The sequence below is a fragment of the Rhinichthys klamathensis genome, unplaced genomic scaffold (genome assembly GCF_029890125.1).
Source record: "Rhinichthys klamathensis goyatoka isolate OS25496 unplaced genomic scaffold, OSU_Roscu_1.1 h1tg000236l_1, whole genome shotgun sequence".
Taxonomy (NCBI): Eukaryota; Metazoa; Chordata; class Actinopteri; order Cypriniformes; family Leuciscidae; genus Rhinichthys; species Rhinichthys klamathensis.
The window spans coordinates 3,183,059-3,192,188 of record NW_026606759.1 but is presented as its reverse complement, the minus strand read 5'-3'; positions in this window follow the sequence as shown (position 1 = coordinate 3,192,188).

Genomic DNA, 9,130 nt, shown 5'->3' with positions numbered 1-9,130 from the left:
CTCTCTCTGCATATTAATTTGTATGTAAACATAATAGTTTTAGAACAAACAGGTAGGCTATAAATATTGGGAAGAAATAATATAAAACAGGAAGATTATGAAATATTTAATAAATGATATTAGATAGAATTCATGATAGTATTGCTGTTTATATGTACTATAGATTTTCATTATTGCAAAAATAATTGATTTACTAATAAAGAACAGTACGTACATTACATACATGCACACATCTTAGTAGCCAAGCCATTTAAACTTTTAATCTATCTAAAAAATAAACGTAACGTGATGAAAACGCAGGAACCGGGACCATAACAGTTTAACGCTAACACTTCACACTGCCACTAGTTGGGCTCCGCCCACAAAATACGTCACCTCTGTTTGCAAACACGCAGAAGGTCTGTTTAATTCAGGTAGGATATATAATAGAATAACGTTTTTTTTTTGGTTTAATTAAATTAATTTATTTACCTTTTATAAGTACGTGAAGCCATGAGGTTGCATATTCCGGTACAGTAGGTGGCGGTATGCACCTTGCTTGCGACCCGCCAAATACCAAGAGAGAGAGATGATTGTCCGTCCTTCAGGTAATATCAGATGTTCATTTTTCCTCTTTAATCAAAGATGAAGCGGCCCAAAAGAAACATTATGAAACCGTCGAAGTACAGGACGGTGGGTGAAAACGCCACATCCACTGAAGTCGTGTGTGGGAGCAGCATGACCACCACTGTGTCGGGAGAACATGACGACGCATTTAAGTGTAAGATTGGGGAGTAACGTTACCTTTCACAAAATTGCAGCATCACAATCTTTCCAAATTGAGTATGTTCAGCACATATTCTAAATTAGTTACCTGCAATGGCTAACTTCAGTTCTTTAGTGAAACTATCCACCTTATTTTTTGACGTAAATGTCTTACGTGCGTGCACGCTCATGTCCCAGATAACACGATCATAACACCACCATCTTTGAGCTACTTTGTGTTAAAGGGATACTCCACTTTTTTTGGAAATAGGCTCATTTTACAACTCCTCCAGAGTTAAACTGTTGAGTTTTTACCGTTTTTGAATCCATTCAGCCGATCTCCGGTTCTGGCGGTACCACTTTTAGCATAGCTTAGCATACATCATTGAAGTGGACAAGACCATTAGCATTTCTAATGCTAGAACCGGAGATCGGCTGAATGGATTCAAAAACGGTAAAACTCAACAGTTTAACTCTGGGGGAGTTGTAAAATGAGCCTATTTCCAAAAAAAGTGGAGTATCCCTTTAAGACTTCCGGTGAGCCGCTAAAGCTAATGGTAGTTGTATTGCGAGGGACGAGTGTGTTGTTTTGACTAGCTTTTTAATGTTTATTATGAAATCCAGGAAGACAGGCATCATTTGTGCAGTTAGGGGTTGCCATAATAGCTGGTACAAACGTATTAAATCTCTACAAAACATTTGTTTTAACCATAATACACGCACACAAGCTAAAGTGTATGTGGCGCACTTGCACCCATGATCTGTAGCCTACCCACCCATCCAACCAGTAAAACTTTTCATAGACACTTCTAGTAAACAATAAATACAATAATTGTTCAAAAACAACTAAAATTATGCTGATTAAAGTATGCTGATTTGGCTGGTTTATTTTTCTACTATATATTATTTAAAAAATGCGATTACATTACAGAACATAAACTGCTTATTAATGTTTATAACAGTTCTTAATGTGTTTACGTGTACTTTTGTTATGTTTTAAATATGAAAAAAAGCTTATTTTAAGCAAATAATCTCATAAAAAAAAATACTGAATATTTTTGTGACATTTTAACCATAAGCCTGAAAACTAAGGTTAAAAAATATATTTAATGTAAAAACACTCGACTGACTTTCCAATAGTAAAGATATTGGTATGCTATTATAATTGCGCATTGAATACCCATCACCTCCGAGCAACAACACAAAATGATTAAATATTTAAACAATAAGGTTCGAGAGGCAGTGCTGTATCGTGAATAACGCCCGTTTCACACATACTCCGTGTGCGGTGCGTATGCGGTGCGTGTTGCGTTGTGTATGCGGTACAGGAGCAGCATGTGCTATAGTGCTTTCACATATGCTGCGTGCGTTTGCAGTGCGCAACTTGTCCGCGGCTGTACCACGAACACATTTACTCACTATTTTGTATTTCAAATTCAGAAGTTATCAGCAACTTTTATTTAAAATAAAGTTTTGTCACCAGTGCGATTCTCTTTGTACACATAGGCTATACACTCTTTAAAGGAGAACTCCGGTGCAAAATGAACCTCGGGTGTAATAACACATTGGTACAGACTAAATCGTTCCCTGAGATTTGTTTTCATGATAATCGAATGTTAAGAGTTTTATCTCTAAAAACAGTTTAGCTTATAACTGCTAAACTGACTGTAGACTGTTTTCCAAGATGGCCCCTGTCTGTATGCGCTAACTGTACTGTCTGTGTAAAGTATCTTCTTATTAAACTGTCTGTACACTTACAAAGTTCTCAATGCTTCGGTTTGCATGTAAGGACACTCATTATGCTGCCGTGTTAGTGTGGGGCTAATTTGAGCCTTGTTAGTGGTATTAACTAGCGATCTCTTTTTGCTTACTCGATGCCCAATATACTAGCGTTATAAGCTAAACTGTTTTTAGAGATAAAACTCTTTATATTCGATTATCATGAAAACAAATCTCAGGGAACGATTTAGTCTGTACCAATGTGTTATTACACCCGAGGTTAATTTTGCGCCGGAGTTCTCCTTAAATAGGCGTATTCATTTAATGCATTACTTCTATATAGATTATATATTAAGTTGCTCAAGCAAGTGGTAACATAATTAAATGTAGGCTACTTATATTCAAATTGCAAACATTTTAAATTAAAATTTAAAATTGACAAAAACAGCAGACTCATAACCCTTTCACAATAAATCTTGCATGTCACAAATAACTTTTTTTTTCACCTCCACGAATGAGACGAGTGTCGTTCATTATTTGTCGCCTTGTTTAAGTAAATTGTAATTTCCTTGCTTTACTCCGGTCTTACAGTAAAAAGATGACTGTAGAAAAGAATAGTAGCTTATTATTTTTAAATGCATGGTGAGATGATCGGGCTACTACATTTTATTTAATTAAATAAAATGTAGTAATGGATTTAATTAAATAGCCTACTAGGCCTACTATTCTTTTCTACAGTCATCGTTAATTTAAATGCATTTATGATGAAATTACATTTTCATGTCAATTTGTGTTCATTTTGACCACGAACTATGCGCTGTCACTTTAATACAGCGCGACTCGGTGCGTAAACGATCTCTGCACTGCTGTATACGCACCGCAACTGGAACGGATTGCCGGACCGCACCCGTGTGCAGTGTGAAAGCTCTAACCTGTTAACATGGGTACGGAAAAAAATACCCACCGCAAACGCACTGCAAACGGAGTATGTGTGAAACTGCCGTTAGGCGGAGTGCCTGCAACCCCTTATTCACGATACAGCACTAGCCTTGAGTACCTTATTGCTTTTGTAAAACGGTTACCACACAACACAAATATTAAAGCCGAATAATATGTATCTATGCAACTTTCATGAAGTAAAATCACTAAAAGCCTTCCTTCCGCTGGAAAAAATAGTCCCTCACCTTAACCCTCTGGGGTCTGAGGTATTTTTGGGGCCATTGAGATGTTCTGGCATGCCCTTACATTTGTGCTTTTTTCAGTTATTTATAAACATGTTAATGGCAAAGGTGTAAATTCACTCTATATAGCACAAACGGGGTTACCATAATATCTGAGCAACATGTATGTACATGTTTGTATTTTTAAGAGAATAATGTTTATGCGTGGTTATTGAAAAAAAATAAAAATGAAAGCTGCTGAAATAAGACCACAAAACAAATACTAAATATGTGTCCACAAGACTTTTGACTAATGGATGTTGTCGCTTCGAGTTCTGGGTTCAAAATGATGTGAAAATCATCCCTCCTAATCATTCACATAAAACAAAACAAAAATGTATACTTGGTATGACAGTTTTTTTGTCAGAAGAGGTTTATGCGTGGGAGTGGTAATGGCCTATCAATATTAATGAGATTCAGACCAGGGGTGTGACAGACACTCCCCCAATGGCCCATTAGGGTGAGGAAGCCTGAACAAAGAATGAGAGGAGATTCAAAGGTTGTGTTTTTCAATCTGTTTTATTGTAATTCCTCTGTGTGGAGAAACTAAATGTTCTAAATTTGCTCTAAGCAAATCAAATGTGAGTAAAATAAATAAATAATCAGTCTGCTATAAACAAAGCAGTTGTGAGCGATAAATAAACAAAAGTAAAGGCAGGTATCTCACAGTACATGCTCATGCCCCGTTGATGCGGGCTCTAAGCAAATCAAATGTGAGTAAAATAAATAAATAATCAGTCTGCTATAAACAAAGCAATTGTGAGCGATAAATAAACAAAATAATTTCTGCCAAAAATGGCATTCGACAATCAAGGAGCAAACGTCGAATATCGTTATAAAAACTAAATTTTTATTTTATTTTTATTAATCAACTGTTTTCTGTGTGTCAGTGTCTGCAAAGATGTCATGATTATATTGTAAATCTGTAAAATATTACATCTATGCACTTACTCAGTTTGATTCTCAATCGCACTGAGAACTGAACGACGCCTGCGTTCCCCTCTGCGAGGTGCTGGAGAAGGAGAGCGTGATGTAGGCCTACACACATTCCTAAAAAAAACAAAAAAACTGTTAGCATACATTATCCAAAGTAAACTGACGGACAATTAATGGATGCACAATGCATATCGAGTATTGATGAGCCATATAGACCGCTAATAGAGAGATACAACCACGATCGGCTGATAAGAGCAAATCGTTTGTGACTCTGATGAGAGCTGTCTCGGTACCATGGTACGGTCTGAATCCTGACTGAAAATCCTCGCAGATATCATTTCTTTCTAGAAAGGAGCACAGTTGTGAGGATACTGCTTTTTCTAATATCTTTGATAGAAAAGGCAGATTCGAGATCGGCCTGTAATTGACTAATTTTGACCGTTATCAGTTTGTAGCAGTAAATGAAGAGATGTCTTTTCGATCACAAGTTCAGTATGGCGTACCACAAGGCTCAGTACTAGGACCGCTGCTGTTCACTTTGTACATGCTACCATTAGGAGATATCATTAGGGAACATGGAATTAGTTTTCACTGTTATGCCGATGATACTCAGCTGTATATTTCTTCACGCCCTGACGAAACTTACCAATTCACAAAATTAACGGAATGCATAGCTGATATAAAAATTGGATGACTAGTAATTTCCTACTACTAAATTCTGAAAAAACAGAGATTCTAATTATTGGACAAAAAACTTCCACACGTAATAACCCAGAATACTGTCTAACACTTGATGGCTGCTCTGTTAAGTCTTCGTCGTCGGTAAGGAACCTGGGTGTGCTCTTTGATACCAATCTCTCATTTGAAAATCACGTGTCTAGTATCTGTAAAACCGCATTTTTCCATCTTAAAAACATATCTAAATTACGCCATATGCTCTCATTAAAAAAATGCAGAACAATTAGTTCATGGGTTCATGACATCAAGGCTAGATTATTGTAATGCTCTACTGGGTGGTTGCCCTGCACGCTTAATAAATAAACTACAGCTAGTCCAAAACGCAGCAGCTCGAGTTCTTACCAGAACCAGGAAATATGACCATATTAGCCCGGTTCTGTCAACACTGCATTGGCTGCCTATTAAACATCGTATAAATTTTAAAATATTGTTTTTTTTTTATAATTAGTATTTTATTGAGTTTTGAACACCACTTTTACATTGTAATCAACATTGTGGTCAATATTACAATTGACATCTTAACATATCCCATAGTGATGATACATTTTTTAGTAAAAAAAAAAAAACCGGAAGAGATAATAGAAATAAGATAAAAAATTAATAAAAATAATAATCATAATAATTTAAAAATAAATAAATATATATTTAAAAAAAAATTAAAAAAGAAAGAAAAAAAAGATCAATATAAATAAATACACATCAGTCAAGTTTTACAATAAGCACCATGCTCTGATAGCAATATATTGAACATATTTTCCCCATTTCGCCAGATATTTTTCTGCCCTGTCATTGATGTTGAAATAAAAATTTTCATATGATGCCACTTTTGCTAACTCCGTGCTCCACTCCTGGAAAGAGGGCTCACCTGGGTTCTTCCAGTTTCTCATTATTATTTGTTTTCCGATCATTATACTGGTCTGAATAAAGTCCGCTGCTTCACAATTCGATGTCATTTGTGGATCATTTAAAACATACAACCTCGGGCAAAACTCCAAGCTAGTCCGGGTAATGTTTTCAATGCGAACATGAATCTTTAACCAATATCCTGGGACATCCCCAGAGAAGGTGAAGAAGAGTCCCTTCCGAGCTGCAGCACTTCCAGCAGTCTGCATTATCCCTCAGCTTCAGTCTAAACAGCCGGGTCGGAGTCCAGTAAAAACTATTAAGAATCTTAAACTGGATTAATCTAATTTTAATGTCTCTTGAAACCCTCTTAATGTTTTCACAAATACGATCCCACTCCTTATCTGTGACCTCAATGTTCAAATCTGCCGACCAAGCTAACATTGTTGCATAAGATATGGTAACTGTCTGTTGGAATGCCATTGCATAAAATATAGCAGCCTCATGCCCCACACCCATTATCTTCGTAGTCTGAAAGAGAAGGTTTGACTGCTGAGGTTCTATTCCTCTCCCTATGACAGTAACTAACAAGTGACGTATTTGTAAATATTTCCAGAAATTATTTCTGGGCAGATTGTATTCACCAGCCAACCTTTCAAATGACTTTATATTATCCCCATCATATATATCTGCTAGTGTAATAATTCCTTTTTTAACCCAATCTTTCCATAGAAGGGAATGTTTATTAATACGTAACTTTGGGTTATTCCAAATCGGAATTAAGATAGACATTAATATTAAAGGCTTTTGAAAACTTCTTCCACACATTGCAAAGGTTGGATATGATAGGGTGAGATTTTAATCCGGAAGGTATATTGCTAAACAAAGTGTTTATAGGGGTAAGTGGGAGAAACAGGCTCCGTTCAATCTCAAACCAGGGAGGGGCTCTCTCAGGTGGCAGTGTCCACTGTGCAATATGTCTCAGACAGAAGGCATAATGATACAGGACTAGCTTGGGGAGGCCCATGCCACCCTTATTAACTGGCACCTGAAGCCTTTCTAATTTTATCCTAGCACGTTTACCATTCCATAGGAACTTTTAGCAAATTTGGTCAAACCTTTTAAAGTACTTTTGGGGTATTGCAATAGGAAGACATTGAAGCAAATAATTCAACCTCGGGATACAGTTCATCTTTAGGACGTTGACCTTTCCCCATAATGACAAGAATAGTGGTGACCATCTCTCTGTATCTATTGAAATTTTCTTAAACAGTGGGTCCAAATTCTTTTCGATTAATTTATCAATTTGGTGAGGGAAGAGAATGCCAAGATATTTTATACCTTCAGTAGGCCACTGAAACAACCCCGCCTGAAATAAAGTTTTTGGGCAATATAAAGTCAGTGGAAGGGCCTCTGACTTAGACCAGTTGACTTTGTACCCTGATATCTTAGAAAATGACCCAATGACGTCCAAAAGTGCTGGGACAGATCTGGCTGGGTCTGAGGCAAGCCACAAAATGTCATCCGCGTATAGCAGAAGCTTATGTGTAGACTCATTTATTTGAACTCCCTGAATATTCTGATTCTTGCGGATAGCTGCCGCAAGAGGACAAAAAAGCCCAGGCGATAATGCAGAACCCTGCCGGGTGCCTCTATGAAGTGTGAAATAAGAGGATATCAGACCATTTGTTCTCACTGCGGCCTGTGGGTCTTTATAAAGAATGTCTATCCATCTGAGAAATGTTTGACCAAATCCAAAACTTTTAAGCGTGTGAATCATATACCTCCATTCTAACCTATCAAACGCTTTCTCAGCATCAAGTGAGATAGCCGCTGTTGGATCGTTGGAGTCCCGCACTGACCACATAATATTTATAAGGCGTCTCACATTATCAGAAGAAATTCTCTGTCTAATAAAGCCCACTTGGTCAGGATGGATAAGTGACCCAAGTATTTTATCCAGTCTGTTTGCAAGTATTTTAGATAGAAGTCTACAATCAACAGAAACTAAGCTTATTGGACGATAGCTTTTACAGTCAGTCGGATCCTTTTCTTTTTTAAGTATAAGTGTGATAATTGCTTGGTTTAAGGAGGGAGGTAATTTGCCAGATTCAAATGCTTCTGTAAGCATATTTTCAAATAATGGTAATAGGTCTTCCGCATAACATTTAAAAAATTCTGCAGTAAACCCGTCTTGGCCTGGAGATTTACCTGATGGTAGGGCCTTAATTGCATCAAGTATCTCCTGTGAACTAATAGGTAAATCTAAGTCCTCCTGTTGTGAGACAGTCAGCTTAGGAAGGTTTAATTTGTTAAGAAATGATGTTATCTCTTTGTCTGTGGCAGTGTTTTCAGATGTATAAAGATTTATATAGAATTTCTTGAATACATCATTTATTTCCCTTGATTTGGTTGCCAGGCTTCTATCTCCAGTCGTCACTGCAGCGACCGACAATTTGGACTCTTTTTGTTTAATGTACCTAGCCAAAAATTTCCCTGCTTTATCCCCCGATTCAAAAATAGTCTGCCTGGCCCTGAACAAAAGGTATTCCGTTTTTTTTTATATTATAGTATTATATTCGTATTTAAGGTGGGTCAATTCTTTTAAAATAGCTTCAGATATATTCCTTTTTAATTTGGCTTCAATGTTCTTAATTCTCCTTTCTAAATCTATGAGATTAGCAGCATTGACCTTCTTATGAGAAGAATATTGAATAATATATCCCCTCAGAAAGGCCTTCATAGCCTCCCAGGCCACTATGGCAGAGGGAGCTGTGGGGACATTGGTCTCCAAATATAGCCTAATCTGTGATCGAAGATCTTCCTTAAAACCCACATCCTGTAATAAAGATGAATTAAACCACCACATCTGTGATCTTTCTGTTTCCTGATATGGAGTCATTTGTAGTCTGACCATGGCGTGGTCTGTT